At 48.6% G+C, this 13521-nt stretch overlaps 1 protein-coding gene across 2 annotated transcripts in view; it reads left to right on the top strand.

Moving 5' to 3' along the window:
- LOC144179661 (protein Aster-A-like) overlaps window positions 1-13521 on the top strand; it is a 79546-nt gene that overhangs the window by 21178 nt on the left and 44847 nt on the right. The window lies entirely within an intron of this gene.

Genomic DNA, 13521 nt, shown 5'->3' with positions numbered 1-13521 from the left:
CGCGCGCGCGTGTTCAGCTCCCGCCGCCGCGGCTGTTTTTCCTATTCAAGAAAAAGCCGCTCGTGCGGTCGGCAAGGACGGGAGGCTGCCGCGGCGTAAACACTTGGCACTGTGAATGTGTCACGCGTGCAAGTCGCTGTCACTCGACACAGCGTCGGCAGAGTCCCGCCGAGCGCTTGACAACGACGGATGCTTCTTGTTAGGGGTCCCGAAGGAGACGCGTTTTGTCTTGTTCTGAAGCTAACCGTATATAAACATGTGCGAAGTATGCGCGGTCTGTCGGCTATACTTGGGTTAACCTTAACGAGCAGGAAGCCTAGAATCGTTAAAAAGTCTCCAGGGGCTTGAACGGAAGTGATCTTTAGTGCCCCATGAAGTTTGCTTTGCTCTGACCCGAAACATCTGTACTTTGGAATTGAGGTGTTCGCGGGTGATAGTTTACAGGCGAATGAAGCAGGACCGAGAATTTTGCGGTCTTTCCGGCGAAATCAGCGCGCTCGCGTTCAGTGATTTGCTAACCGCTAATACGACGGTGCTATATCCACGAGGGAATTATCTCTGTCATTTCCGAGAAGTGAATCGCCGTTCGTAGCACAAGTTTCTGGTACAGACGGACGATTCGGGCAACACTGCAGGTTTCAAAAATTACACGGCGACTTCCGAAATTGAAATAGTCCTTCTCGGTTCACAAGAAAATGGGGTTTTATATCGGCACTCCACGCGCCGAAACGGAAACGCAAAACAAACCAAAAAAAAAAAAATTAATGCGCAACCTGCGAGCTCAGGCCATCATGAAAGGGTGATCACACCGGAGGTGCAGGTGGTCTGTTCGACCTCTCCCCCCCCCCCCCCCCCCCCCTCCCAAAGGCATTGCCCTTTGAAATGCTGGCGCTTCCTTAAAGGAGCCATGAAGACAAAATACAAGTTTGTGTTATTCGAAAGATTTCGTGTTTTATAGTGCCCCCAACGCTTGTCCGAATGCAAACGATGCTTTATTCACTGAGAAATTAGTTTAAGTTAAAATTTCGATTTTCCCGCTAAATCCTGCGTTTTCGTGGTCTGCAATGTCATCACGCTAACCGACCGCTCTGCAGCCGATTGCGAAGCCTTGTTTACCGTTAGTGAACCTAGATGGCGCCACCATACCGTGGCAAGCCGTTTTCGGTCCTTGGTTTGTTTTTGACCGTATTTAAACCTGGCTTGTTTTTGTTCAGGGAGATAATCGTTTCGTGAAACATAGTGCTCGCTCAACAAATATGGTCACGTAAGACACCGTTGCTTGCGTCAATCGGCAAGTGTCGTCTGAGACAACCCCAAGGCCCCGCAGTGCTGTGCAGCTGAACCAAGCATAGTGCGCGCAGTACCAACAGCAGTACGCATCGGTACTTCTATGTTTACACACGCTTTCGTAGTTTCCACTGTTTGTCCCACCATTCTTACTGCTTTAAAAAGAATGTGCCCGAAATTTAAGCACGAATAGCCGTTCGGCAAGCTTATAAGCTCTGTCTAATTTGCGTTTGCTTGCGCCGCCCTCCGCCAATCGCAGAGCTGGCTGGTATGACATCATAGGTTCTGTTGCGGGAAATGAGCTAGTGGGTCTCATGGCCATTCCCTTTTTTTCCTAATTATGTAACTTATTTGAGCGAAGTTTACGTTAAAGTTGGCGTCAGTATGATTCTAATGAGGCAATCTTTTGAATGAACCAAACTTGTGTTTTTTCTTCATGGCTCCTTTAAGCCCACTCGCTTTCCGAATGTTTCAAGCGCCTCTGCAGTTGAATAAATTTAAGTGAATGAATTTATAATAAATAAATTAATGTGAATTACTTTGGATGGCCGCGGCGTACTTGCGGCGTGATTTGTTCACTTGTCGTTTTTTCGTCTTGCTACTGGTCATTAAGGCGCCCCCTCGTAAAGCGAAGTCCAGATTAACAAGATTATAACTGCGTACCAAGAGGTTTAGCGTGGTAACTCTCAAGGAAAGTATAGGCTGTTTACAGATTTCTAGTTGAGCGGTAAGTCTGATTGACTGCTCGCATTGCTTATAAATCCCGTTAAATCATGCCAATTTCTTTCTTGCCTAATTGTTAAATTCTTTGAAGCGGATGGCTTAGTTTCGCCCCCTGCCCGCCACTTCCGGCCTCAGTGGATACCCCGGCATGGTTTGCGCAACACGCTCCCCGAAGTATCTTTCCAAACAAGTGTGTTTAGTCAATTATGAACTCACCCTCTCTTCGTCCCATCTGCGATAAGTTTGTCGTACCTCTGATCAGCCCCATGTCGCAACAAAGCGCCTCTTCTTGGGCCGCAAGAGGAGGCTTTTCCCGCCATTTAAGGACGTTAACTAAACGCGCTGTTATGCCGCGCCGCGTCTCTAAACTAAACTAGAAGATGCCAAACCACCCTTATTAAAAAAAAAAGCATGCGTAGAATCGAGCCGAGAGAACATTTTGCAGGAAAAGAAAATCGTGGGTCTTTCTATTTATTGCACTGCTAGGGCTCGAACCCAGGTCGTTCCCACTGAAACAATTGGTCTAACCCACTAGGCCGGTGTTTGTAAACGATGAGTGAGCCGGAGACCCCTTTCGGTCTTGCAAGTGATGTTTGACCCCTCGAGAGTGGCGTAGCCAGAAAGATTTTTCGGGGGGTTTTATATGCCACTTGTAAAAACAAAACTAAAACCTGTCCCAAACAATGTCTGTCGCTTTTATTTCATCCTCGTGATTTTTGTTTTCGTTTTTACATATTAATATGTCGATTCGGCGTGTGAGTATGGAGGAAAAAAGACGGAAAGGGGGTGGAGATACGGCGATTAGAAAATTTCCGGGAGTGTTCTGACAGCGATACACACCTCTCCCTCCCCTCCCCTCTACGCGTTGCGCCCCTCCCGCACGATGTACTAATGTTGATCGTGTCATAATGTCAAACAATTTGCACTTTCAGGTGAAGTCGTCAACATACTTATTTAATGCGCGCTTTTTATGTCTGAATTTTACGCTTATCCGTGTTATATTGCCAAGCAACTTGCGGTTGCAGTTAATAGTTACCCAGCGTTTTGTGTGTCTGGCTTTTTTGCTTAACTGGCGTGTCGCACAGAAAGCCAGTGTTAAAACATGGGCTACGCGGAGAAATTAAATGAACAAGTCATGGAGCGAAGCTACCCTTTCCCATTTCCAGCAACGTTTGGCAAAAAGGAAAAATGATTGGGATGCTCGGGGAGGACCTATCGGTCCCCTGAAGTGCCATCTGGAACCGCCATTCGAGAAGCACTGCACTAGGCCACTAAGGCCGAGCATGCTGCGGGGTTTTGCTCAAACCTTTAGGAGCGTTATACGCAAACAATTAGGGGGCGCTGGGTGCGTACAAGAAGCGACGGGCTTGTACCTACTAGGTTATAAAATTTCGCTAGCCGTTCCCCCGCGAGAACCCCGTGGAGATCTTGGATGACCGGGAAGGCCATCCTCCGTAATATCGGCACCCGCGCCTCCTAGTGGCCGGGTTACGAGGGGAGTCGTCTCGGTGAAATCGGGCCAACACCGTTTTCAGGCTCTCTCGGGACCTGTGTCCCATCGTATACGGGGAGTTGGGGTGTACGTATAGTGTGTAGGGGGTTTATAGGGTGCACGATGATGATGAGACATCCGGAAGGTTTTTCGTGTTGTTTGCCGTAGTTGCTGTTGTTTAACACGTTTGTTTCACATCTTTATTCCAATCTAAGGCTGCTGTGAAAGAATGAAAAAAAAAACGTTAAGAAATGCAAAGAAGGTAAACGTTACACCCGGTCTCCTCCGCTCACACAGGATTACAAGGACCCTCGCCCATAGGGAGTTAATTATTGCCACACTTTTGCCAGTGAAGCAAGAGAGTCAGAGTTACTCCCCGCGGACTCCCATTTACTGGCAGGGTGCAGTCTGACGCTGGATCCCTCTTTAAGCCTCGCGTATATTGGCGGTGAGCGCGAACACAGGCGGCGCTGCGAAGCGCGCCTCCGTGACGTCAGCTTAGGGATTCTCGCATTTGTCGTCTGCTTCACTCAGGATCGCTCTCCCTGCTGTTTCTTTGCGGTCGGTCAACGTCTGATGCTTGTCCGCACCAGAATTGGCGTGTGGGTAACTTTTTATCATAATAATAGGCTTAAAATCGCATACACTAGCTCATGGTGTCAATTAAAGTATAGTTTTGGATACCGCTACGGCAGAAACATTGCCGGCGCCTGTGCGGAGCGCGAAGAGTTGGAGCTAGGCGTTAGCTTCTCATGTAAGCATTCGAACAAAAGGAACAGTCAGCTGCTAATAACCGACAACAGCGAAAATGGAAGACCAAAACAAATTCTAGGCCTTCAGGGCTGTCGGCTTTGGCAGAAGGCATCACGATTCCCGGTAATCATATGTAAGGTAAAACAGTTTTTGCAACTTTGCCGAACGCTCGAACGCGTTTGTCACATCACTTTACGTTTTAAAGGCATGAAAGTTTGCCGACATGCACTATAGACTGCAAAAACTGTAGGTTGAGTTCCAAATAACCCAGTGTGTATATACGCGCGTGCTGATTCTATACCCGGCATCTAACCAGTACGGAGGTTTATTGAGCAAAACGAGTCACGTCTTCGTTAAATTTATAGTAACACATATATGTTTTTTATAACTTAGAGGGATATTTCGGAACATTTTGCACAGCCATATCTTCCCGATATTCGGATATGCGTTATAGGAAAACTGCACTCAAGAGGAGGAGGAGGAGTAAGAGGAGGAGGGGAAAACTTTGTTTAACAATTAAATCGATCTGGTTAGTGGGCCAGGTCCTCAGACCAGGACAAGAGAGTAGAAGTAATTTTCTTTTGTTTTCGAAGAACAAATAGGATTTGTTCTTCGCGCCTGGAAGGGTTGTAAAGCAATAATGAGCTACTTGGATCGGTTTCGAGTCTTGTAATATATGCAGGTATACTATTTATTACGTTATTTAGCGTATATATCATGCCTTCAACACCGTAAACATGTCATCATTGTTCGAGTTGAGAGTCAGTTCGTTATGATAACGATATAATTACGACAGAAATTCGGAGCACAAAAGCCGCCTTCGAGTAGTGTGGACCACGTTGTTTAGGGCGCGATCGCGGTGGCGTAGCACAAACTTTCTTATTGTATATTTATGTGAATAAACAAAGCACGCTGCGGATATTCACCTTCTTGCACGCAGCCGTAATGAAAGCCAATCTGTGAAGAAGGGAATGTATGCCATACAAAATGAAGGAAATATCCACACGACCTTTGTGAGGCTCCCAAACATCCAGAAACCTCCTAATAAGAAGTTGGTGACGGCGCAGAAAAATTAATGCGTTGGGCAGAAAAAAAGCAAGAAACATTAATCCGATACAAGACAACAACGAAAGAAACAGAAGAAAGCCGTTTTAGTTCCTGCTGTGCGATGAGCGTGTAGAGGCCGCTGCTTGGTACGTAGTATTAGACTGTTGAGTCTTCATAGGAGCATCTAAAAAATACTGCAGGGAAGCCTACGCATTTTGAATACTTATCGAGAAGCTCTGATCGCTGATCCTCGCGAATAAGCAAGAAAGGACGAGTTACACACGATCTTCTGACCGATACTCTGAAGAAAGTTGTTCTCTATCTCTTCGTTTGTTGCAAACTTGTGGGGGATACAGCTTAGAATTATTCAGATGCGTCAGAAGCTGGCAAAATAACTGAGTCACTAGAAATACGCTTTTTAACGCACTACAAAAACGAAGCGGGCGATGTCTAGCCCAGGCACTGTTGCCCCTCACAAGCGGAGTGTAGCAGACGACAGCGGCGCGAATCCCTAAGCCGACGTCAGAGCCAGGGGGCGCCACTCAAACATCTCACCGCCAATAAAGGCGAGGATTAAAGAGGGTTACAGTATTGCCAACCTACGTCACATGCGGCGTAGAAACCTGTGGGTTCGTACTTTCATTCAGGAAACAAGCCTACAGCGCGGCCTCCGCTCACTCTGGATTGCAAGATCACCATCGGGGAGTTATTGCAAGGGAGTCATCGTTACCCCCCTTTGATTCCGACGTATCGGCAGGTGGGAAGGGTAATTCCTACGTCATTCCCGGTGGAGGCCGATTTGGGTTCATAATTTCATTCAGGGCTATGTATGCGTGTACCGACGAGATTTGCATTCACAGCACGTCGCAGAAAGCGGAGCTCCGAGGTATTTTTCATGTAGCGAATCAATACTGGCGCTTCGGTCTAAGCCATCTCCCGGCAGCCGTGCCCCCTGATTCACGGGGACAATGCCGCTACTAATACTTCCTGCAAAAAAAAAAAGCCTTTTTTTTTTTTTTTTGCTGCTGCATGCTGCTGCAGTTAAACAAATCAGATCGCTAAGCCACAGGCGGATGCATACACGCCGATAAGACGCAGCGAGGATTTCTTAAGGCTTTGTGCCGCTGTTGCCGTTCGCGCGAATAACTAGAGCGTTGCTAGGTTCATGAAAATCTACCACAGAACCCATTCTCCCTAACGACGACCCTAATGGAAAGCCTTTTTGCGGGTAACCACGGCGTGGATCCAGCGCGCGTGTACGCGTACACGTTTCATGTATGCGGTCGCGTTAACTTCCTGTTTCTTCCCGGCGATCGATTTGGGACCTCTGCCAAGCGCTTGCGCCGCTTTCAATCACAGCCGCCTCCTTAAGAGAGAGAAACAAAGCGAGTCTTGTGGACTGTGAACAACTTTTTTCCTAAATCGTCCTTCGTAATGTTTTTGTGAGCTTTACGGGAAGCAGCCATTCATTCATTCATTCATTCATTCATTCATTCATTCATTCATTCATTCATTCATTCATTCATTCATTCATTCATTTAGAACATTCATTCATTTAGAACATTTTAACCCGAAAACGTACATGCCGTCCGTAAACTCTCCCCTTTGTTTGGGGCAAATATCGGTTACACTTTCGTTGTATCTTTCGGACAGAAGCTCTGATTGTTACATAAAAATGAGAGGCTCAGCTTGCTTCCGCTTCGTTCCAGAATGGCATCGGAGAAGTTTAATAATTTGGTCTTTTTTTCGACAATTGTTTTGCGTTGATGTAACAATCGATCCTCACGTTTAAATATCATTTGTGGCCGGCATTGTGGCGGGCCATGTTCAGGCCACGGTCAGCTTTATAGATAACGACCTGCTCACGCAGCCTCAGCCCACGTGAGACGACGCTCCGGGAAATTCCTGGCTCGCGCCGTCAGGTGGCGGTGAATTTAATCAACCACGAGGGTGTTTAGGTACCTGTATATGAGGAGTATGGACACGTGGTGGGGACGGAAGACCAGGCAGCTGACCAAGCGGTACGGAAAGTCGGTAGGGAGAAGTGTGGTTTAGACAACAGTTAAAGAGCAGGTAACGGCAGCCGAGACGACTAAGTGGGCACAGAGAATGGAAGCGAAAAAAACCCTGGAGACTTATAGGGCAGAGAAACGGGAAATTAAGGAGGAGGGATTCTATGGCAATACGAGAGGCAGTGCATTGCTCTTCGAAGCACGGGCGGGGTGTCTGAGAACCCGGGCATACACGGGTAGCTACAGGCTGCAGGATGAAACATGTGCATGCTGCGGCAGTGGTCGGGAAACTGTGGACCAGATTGTCAGGGGCTGCACAGAAATACGACCATCCAGGGGTGATGAGGAAACGACGCTGGCGGAGGCTTTGGGATTTGGGGCGAGGGGGAGCCTCAACTTTAGGGCCGTAGAGGTGACGAAGAGGCGGCCGGCGTGTTAATGGAGGAAAAGTAGGGAAGGGATGGGTACGCAGGGGGAGTAATCATACGGATGAGAATTTAGAGCAGCGGGGGTGAGGAAAAAGGGGGGAGGGAGGGATGTGAGTTTAAAACAGGGGTGAGGGGGAGATGGGGGAGGCAAATCTGTTAGGATAGCTAGGAGTAGGGCAAGTAAGTGGAATAAAACAGGCAAGTCGGTTGCTGACAACCGACGCCCGATTCAAAGAGAGAGCCACTAATCATCATCATCATCTCGCCACCTTCGCTTTGCCCGCAGTGCGATCAGCCACTGCTGCCGTAAAACGTAGCTGTCATACCAAATTCAGTATCGACCGTTACCGGTCAGTGCCTATTTGCTGATCAGGGCCTAGTACAGTATTATCATCATCAGCAGCTGCCTATCTACGCCCACTGCAGGGCAAAGGCCTCTCCCATTAATCTCCAATTATCCCGGTCTTGTGCTAACTGCGAGCAATTTATCCCCGCAAACTTCTTGATCTCATCTGCCCATCTAACTTTCTGCCTCCCCCTGGTACGCTTTCTTTCTCTTGGGATCCACTCTGTTACCCTAATGACCAACGGTTATCTTGCCTGCGCAATACATGCGCTGCCCACGCCCATTTCTCCTTAATTTCTACTAATACGTCCTTCACACGCGTTTGTTCCCTGACCCACTCCGCTCTCTTCTTGTCCCTTAATATGTTACACCTATCATCTTCCGTTCCATTGCCCGCCGAGTCGTCCTCAATTTAAGTTAAACCCTCTTAGTTAGCCTCCAAGTTTCTGCCCCGTATGTGAGTACCGGTAAGATGCACCTGTCATACACTTTCTTCTTCAGGGACGGTGGTTGGCTGCCATTTATTATCTGAGAATGCCTGCCGAATGCACTGCACCCCATTCTTATCCTTCCAATTATCTCTGCCTCATAATTGGGATCCGGAGTCACAACTTGGCCTAAGTCGATATATTCGCTTACAGTATACAGTATATTGTAGTATATTACAGTACAGTACAGTACAGTACAGTATTGGTCATGTTCGTTTGCTCGACTGTCATATTTTATTATTGCGTGGTCATTAGTTATGTCATTCTAACAAAATTCTAACAAGAGAGCGACGGAAGAACAGAGAAGAAGCGAGCGCCTGCGAGTTGTGACGTCAGCCAAGCTAGCAGCAACATTGGCTGCGATGGCGTTGCGTTCGCACCGCTTCTGAGCTGGTGGCTAGTGGGACGTTGAACTAAAAGCCGTGGCGTGGCGGCTCGCGGCCTGACTTTTCCCGACGAGCCCGTCGTTGCACGGTGCCTCGAGCCGTCCCGGAAGCTACCGCTTGTATGCATTGTAATTGAGAGCGGACCCATTACACGCCCGGGAAAGTTGATAAAGCGGATGAGATGGCAATCACTGCGACGAAATGCTGGTACTGTTGGACAAAAAGAGCGACAGGCAGCTCATGATGCAACTGCTAAAGCTAGCAAGTGTGACCACTGAGACAGAAGGCAAAGCACCGTTGGAACGGTGTGCGAAGGACGTGCGATAAACGCCGTGTTGCGGGCTTTCCTAGAGCTAAAGCAAGGCGTGCGCATCGGGTGGAGTCTCAAGTTCACAAGAGAGAGGGATGAGGTTCCCGTGCATTCTTGAGGATCCACCACTGGATGTTCTATCATTTTGTGGCAGTTTCGTTTCATTTCATTTCATTTCATTTCATATAGCATATTTTTAAAGCCCAGGGGGCAACAAATACTCCTTAAGCAGCAGGAATGTTTAAGCGTTGCCAGAAAACTCAGCCCAGCCGACCGCACGTGAGCGTGCGCCTCGCGAGGAGCGCCCGGCGTCGTCCAGGCTTGCGCGTCGGCTTACGCCACGTGTACATGGTGCTCGCAAAAAAAAATACAAAGGAAAATACCGAGCGCACGTGAGCGTTCGCCTCTAAAGGAGCGCCCGGCGTCGGCCCGCTCGACCTTCGAGAACACCCTGCATGCCCAGCGTTCGTGCTGTTCTTCTCGCCAGTTCACGTGCGTTTGCGCTTAAGTGGGGAGCACAGACGCCGAGTTGGCGTAGCCGGTTGCCGCGGGTTCTAGCGCGTGCTAACGCTGTCCACTTTGGGAGAGATGTGAAAGCCTGCGGACGAAACGATCCGAGCCTGCCAGTCATGGAGAACTTTCAGCGGCGAGTTCGGAAACCCGTGTGAGGTGCGAAAGCCGGGTCTCGGACGACGGGAGAGGGGCCGCCAGCTCAGCTGTTCCCCCAGCCTTCCGCCACAAGTGCAAGCTGCGGCAATTTTCTTTTGTTGTCAAACTTTGAGAACCTATCACAATATGGCTTCGGGTTGAGGAGCTGTCCACGTGCGAGATTTGACAAGAATGGCCTCGCGAATTCGCTTGCAAGCGGCTTCAAAAGGGCCATTCTCTGCGGGGGCAACCCCATCATTTTTGCAGAAAAATAGAAGAAAGGATTTTTTTTTTTTTTCAGAGAAGGTACCACTAGGGACCCGAACTTTATCAACGGCTGCCGCTCCTTCACTAGAAGGGGAGTAGCTCCTCCGGGGTGGCTTGCACGCTAAACAATGGCAGTTGGGCATGATTGCCAACTCCTGTCGATGACTGCGTTGAGAACTGCAGAGCCATCCTCAAGATGCCCTCTTCAGCCGCTGCAAGCGTGCCGTGGCGTCAGGAAAGCCGTGAAAACCTTTGCCGTGCGGCTACTGGTCTCGCACAGCAGTACGCAACGCAATTCAATAAACCATCGCGTACGATAATGTGCTTAGTGAAACTACGGTTCCGAAAGAAGAAGAAGAAAAAAGCTTCATTTATACCTTGTGTGCACGTCTGCGTGGAGAACCAGCAAAAGGCTAAGCGCAGTGACCCGAGACAAAGAATGAAATATTCACTGCGGCTGGGCGAGCAAGTGCGCATAGCGAACGAATAGCAGGGGGCGGACACCACTCAGCTTGTTTAGCTTTTCTTTAGTTACCTCCAACGTCCCTGCGCCGACTAGCGCTGCATTTGGTCCACACTTATAAACAATGAAAAGTGGCGTCCAGCGATCACCGAACTTCAGAGGGTCGTTGTTTCTATAAAGCCGTTCAGGCAAAATGCAATATCCCCCCCCCCCACTTTTTTTTAGAGTGTGCGCTTATGTGCGGATTGATTACCATATCGAAGCCAGGACGCGAAGTTGCGTTTTTTTTTTGTTGTTGTTGTTTTCGGTTTCTCCAACGGTGAAGGCAACCCAGGAGTTTTAACCTGGAGTGTCATGTTTCCAGGCAACGTCGCTGGCCTCGCGAGCCGGTTTATGCCTCCTGGGGTGAATGAAACCGAGAACCGAAATATCGTGTAAATGGATATTTTAGTGTCGGTATCAAAACCTATAAAAGCCGTTACGTCGCACAGCGTGCATTGTTCACTGTTATTGTTGCTGATTTAATGTGAATGAAGCTGTTTTTTTTTAATGCTGCTATGTTTTTTTTTGTTTTTTTTTTTTCGGAAACCTATGGCGTCGAACAAGTGGGAAATGTCGGGGAAAGCGTAGCCACGCGGAAAATGGGGAACTGTGAGTGTGCGCGTTGTTTATTTCCTTTTAACTAGCATTTCGAAACTCGCGCAACTCCATTCTAGCCCTGAAAGGTGCTCATCAAAAAAATATATAATAAATATTTTGAAACTTAGAAATTTCGCTCTGCGCGCCGTCAGCAGTGACAGGATAGGGTGAATACTAAAAACAGTCACCAGTGTATTAGCCACACGTTAATAAAACTTAACTAGGGGCCCCACTGCATTCGCAAAGTCGTGTCTTGGCAGGGGCTTTGGTCGGCATGAAGTCCGCGTGTCGCAGTCCGCGGTCGGCAGTCCGCCTGTCGCTGTAAGAACTGGGCGAGAAAGTTTCCGGTGAGTCGCCACTGCCTCATTCGTTTTCCTCCATATCTAGATTGTTTTTCTTTCGAACGTGATAAGTAGCGCAAATAACCGACGCACGAGAGAGAGGACACGGGCAGACGTCACAAGCGTCGTGCATTTATACCAACACCCAAACGTACATGCGCAAGAAAACAGCACAGAAGTGCCAACATGCGTCACTGAAGAAAAAAAAAATCTAAAACCGCACTTCACCGTTGAACAAAGGCGCCGAAGTTTCATTAACACAACCGTTTCCCTTCAATCTTACGCCGTGTGCTTCTGACAATTCTCTAGCCCTCTGATTTTCGCTTTCGCCCGGTATCTCGGTTTCGGAGAAAATCGTGGCTCACAATTGCGAGGTTTGCAATGCGTGGTCGAACGTATGCCATTATTAGTCAAGTTTTGCGCGTGCCCCCTCAAACGGTCGTTCAAACACCTTGCGGTTTGACCGGTATAGGACGTACTAGAGGATAGGGGGATTTCATAAACAATCCCTACTGCGCAATGGACGAATGGCTTGTCACGTCGTTTATCGCGGGCCCTCGTTTTACTATCGGTAGCAATACGAGGGCAGGGCTGGCCGAGCTTGCTCGGGGCTGAAAATATAACAGGAACATCGTACCATGTTCTCAGACCGTAACCAGCACGCCCAGCAGCAAGTTCCTCTGATTTTTTTTTTTGTTTTTTTTTTTATTGGGACAACGCGGTCCTTGTTAATGAATCGAACTTGTATTTTTTCTTCATCGCCACTTTATTGTCAGAGCAATGTAGCGGAGGGAAGTTTGGACAAATTAAAAGATTGGCGGATACGATTAGGCATTCAATTTTGTTTCAAGCCGTGGATGAAAGGGCTTCGAGTGATGAAAGCGATGAAAGTTGGCTTTGCCGTAGAACACATGCGCCCTTCTGGCTTTACCGCTGTATACGCGCCAACGCGATGGCTCTTCCTCATGGCGCCTAAACTCTGCAGGAAAGAAAGCTTTCGGTGCTTGCAGAAATCGAGAACACGATTTTCTTTTTTCTTTTTTTTATTGCGTGATCAATGTTTGGAGCATTTCGGCAAAAAAATTTTTACCGTCGATCGAACCGCAGAGCGACGTAACAGAGAACGAGAAAGAAATTGACGAAGCTTGCACTATGTCGCGCAAGGCTTGAGCCATAGCAGAGGTGGAGGATTTCTTTCTATGTACGCATTGAAACACACACCACCACGACTTGCATTAGGTTCGAAATTGTTTATTAGATGCGACGCATCTCTTGCTCGCGGGTATGTCCCTCCAGCGTCGTTGTCGCGGCGTTGTCCGCATGCTCACTGCACATGCGCAACTCTCCTCCGTTCTCTCCGACAGCTGTGCGCAGTGCTGTCGCTCCCTCTCATTATCATAGCAACAGCTGGTGTGCGCGCGCTTCGCTTACGTTGTGTCTGCTCCGGCGCGCAAGCGTGCGCATGCGCGCGACTCTCCCCCCGGCTCCTCTCCTTTCAAAAGCGGGAATATAAGCGGGGGAGCGCACGGCGCCGGATCAGTCACAGTCAATCGCTCGCTCTCGCCCTTGACTTGACTTTGCTTGACGATACCTCCGTGCTTGACTTGCATGTGATGGAAATGCATCATACGCGTCCACAACACGTTTCACGCGATTTAGAGAATCAACCCAATGTAAACGTTAATTGAACCCCCCCCCCCGATGCGTCGCATCACATCAGGGTTCCCTCGCGGGAAGATGGGCGTAATTTTTTACGTGTTCCGTCGTCGCTTTTCACGGTGGTAGCAGTCATCGTCATATCACCCTATATCGTCTTCTTCATGCATGACTGGTGGGCCCGGATCGTTTTGTCCACAGGCTTTCACATTGCTCCCATAGTGCAACCCGTCAG

Source organism: Haemaphysalis longicornis, unplaced genomic scaffold (assembly GCF_048455015.1).
Source record: "Haemaphysalis longicornis isolate Haplotype H1 unplaced genomic scaffold, Haemaphysalis longicornis Haplotype H1 scaffold_4, whole genome shotgun sequence".
Taxonomy (NCBI): Eukaryota; Metazoa; Arthropoda; class Arachnida; order Ixodida; family Ixodidae; genus Haemaphysalis; species Haemaphysalis longicornis.
The sequence above is the reverse complement of the archived record's forward strand: the minus strand, read 5'-3'. Positions and strand labels throughout refer to the sequence as shown.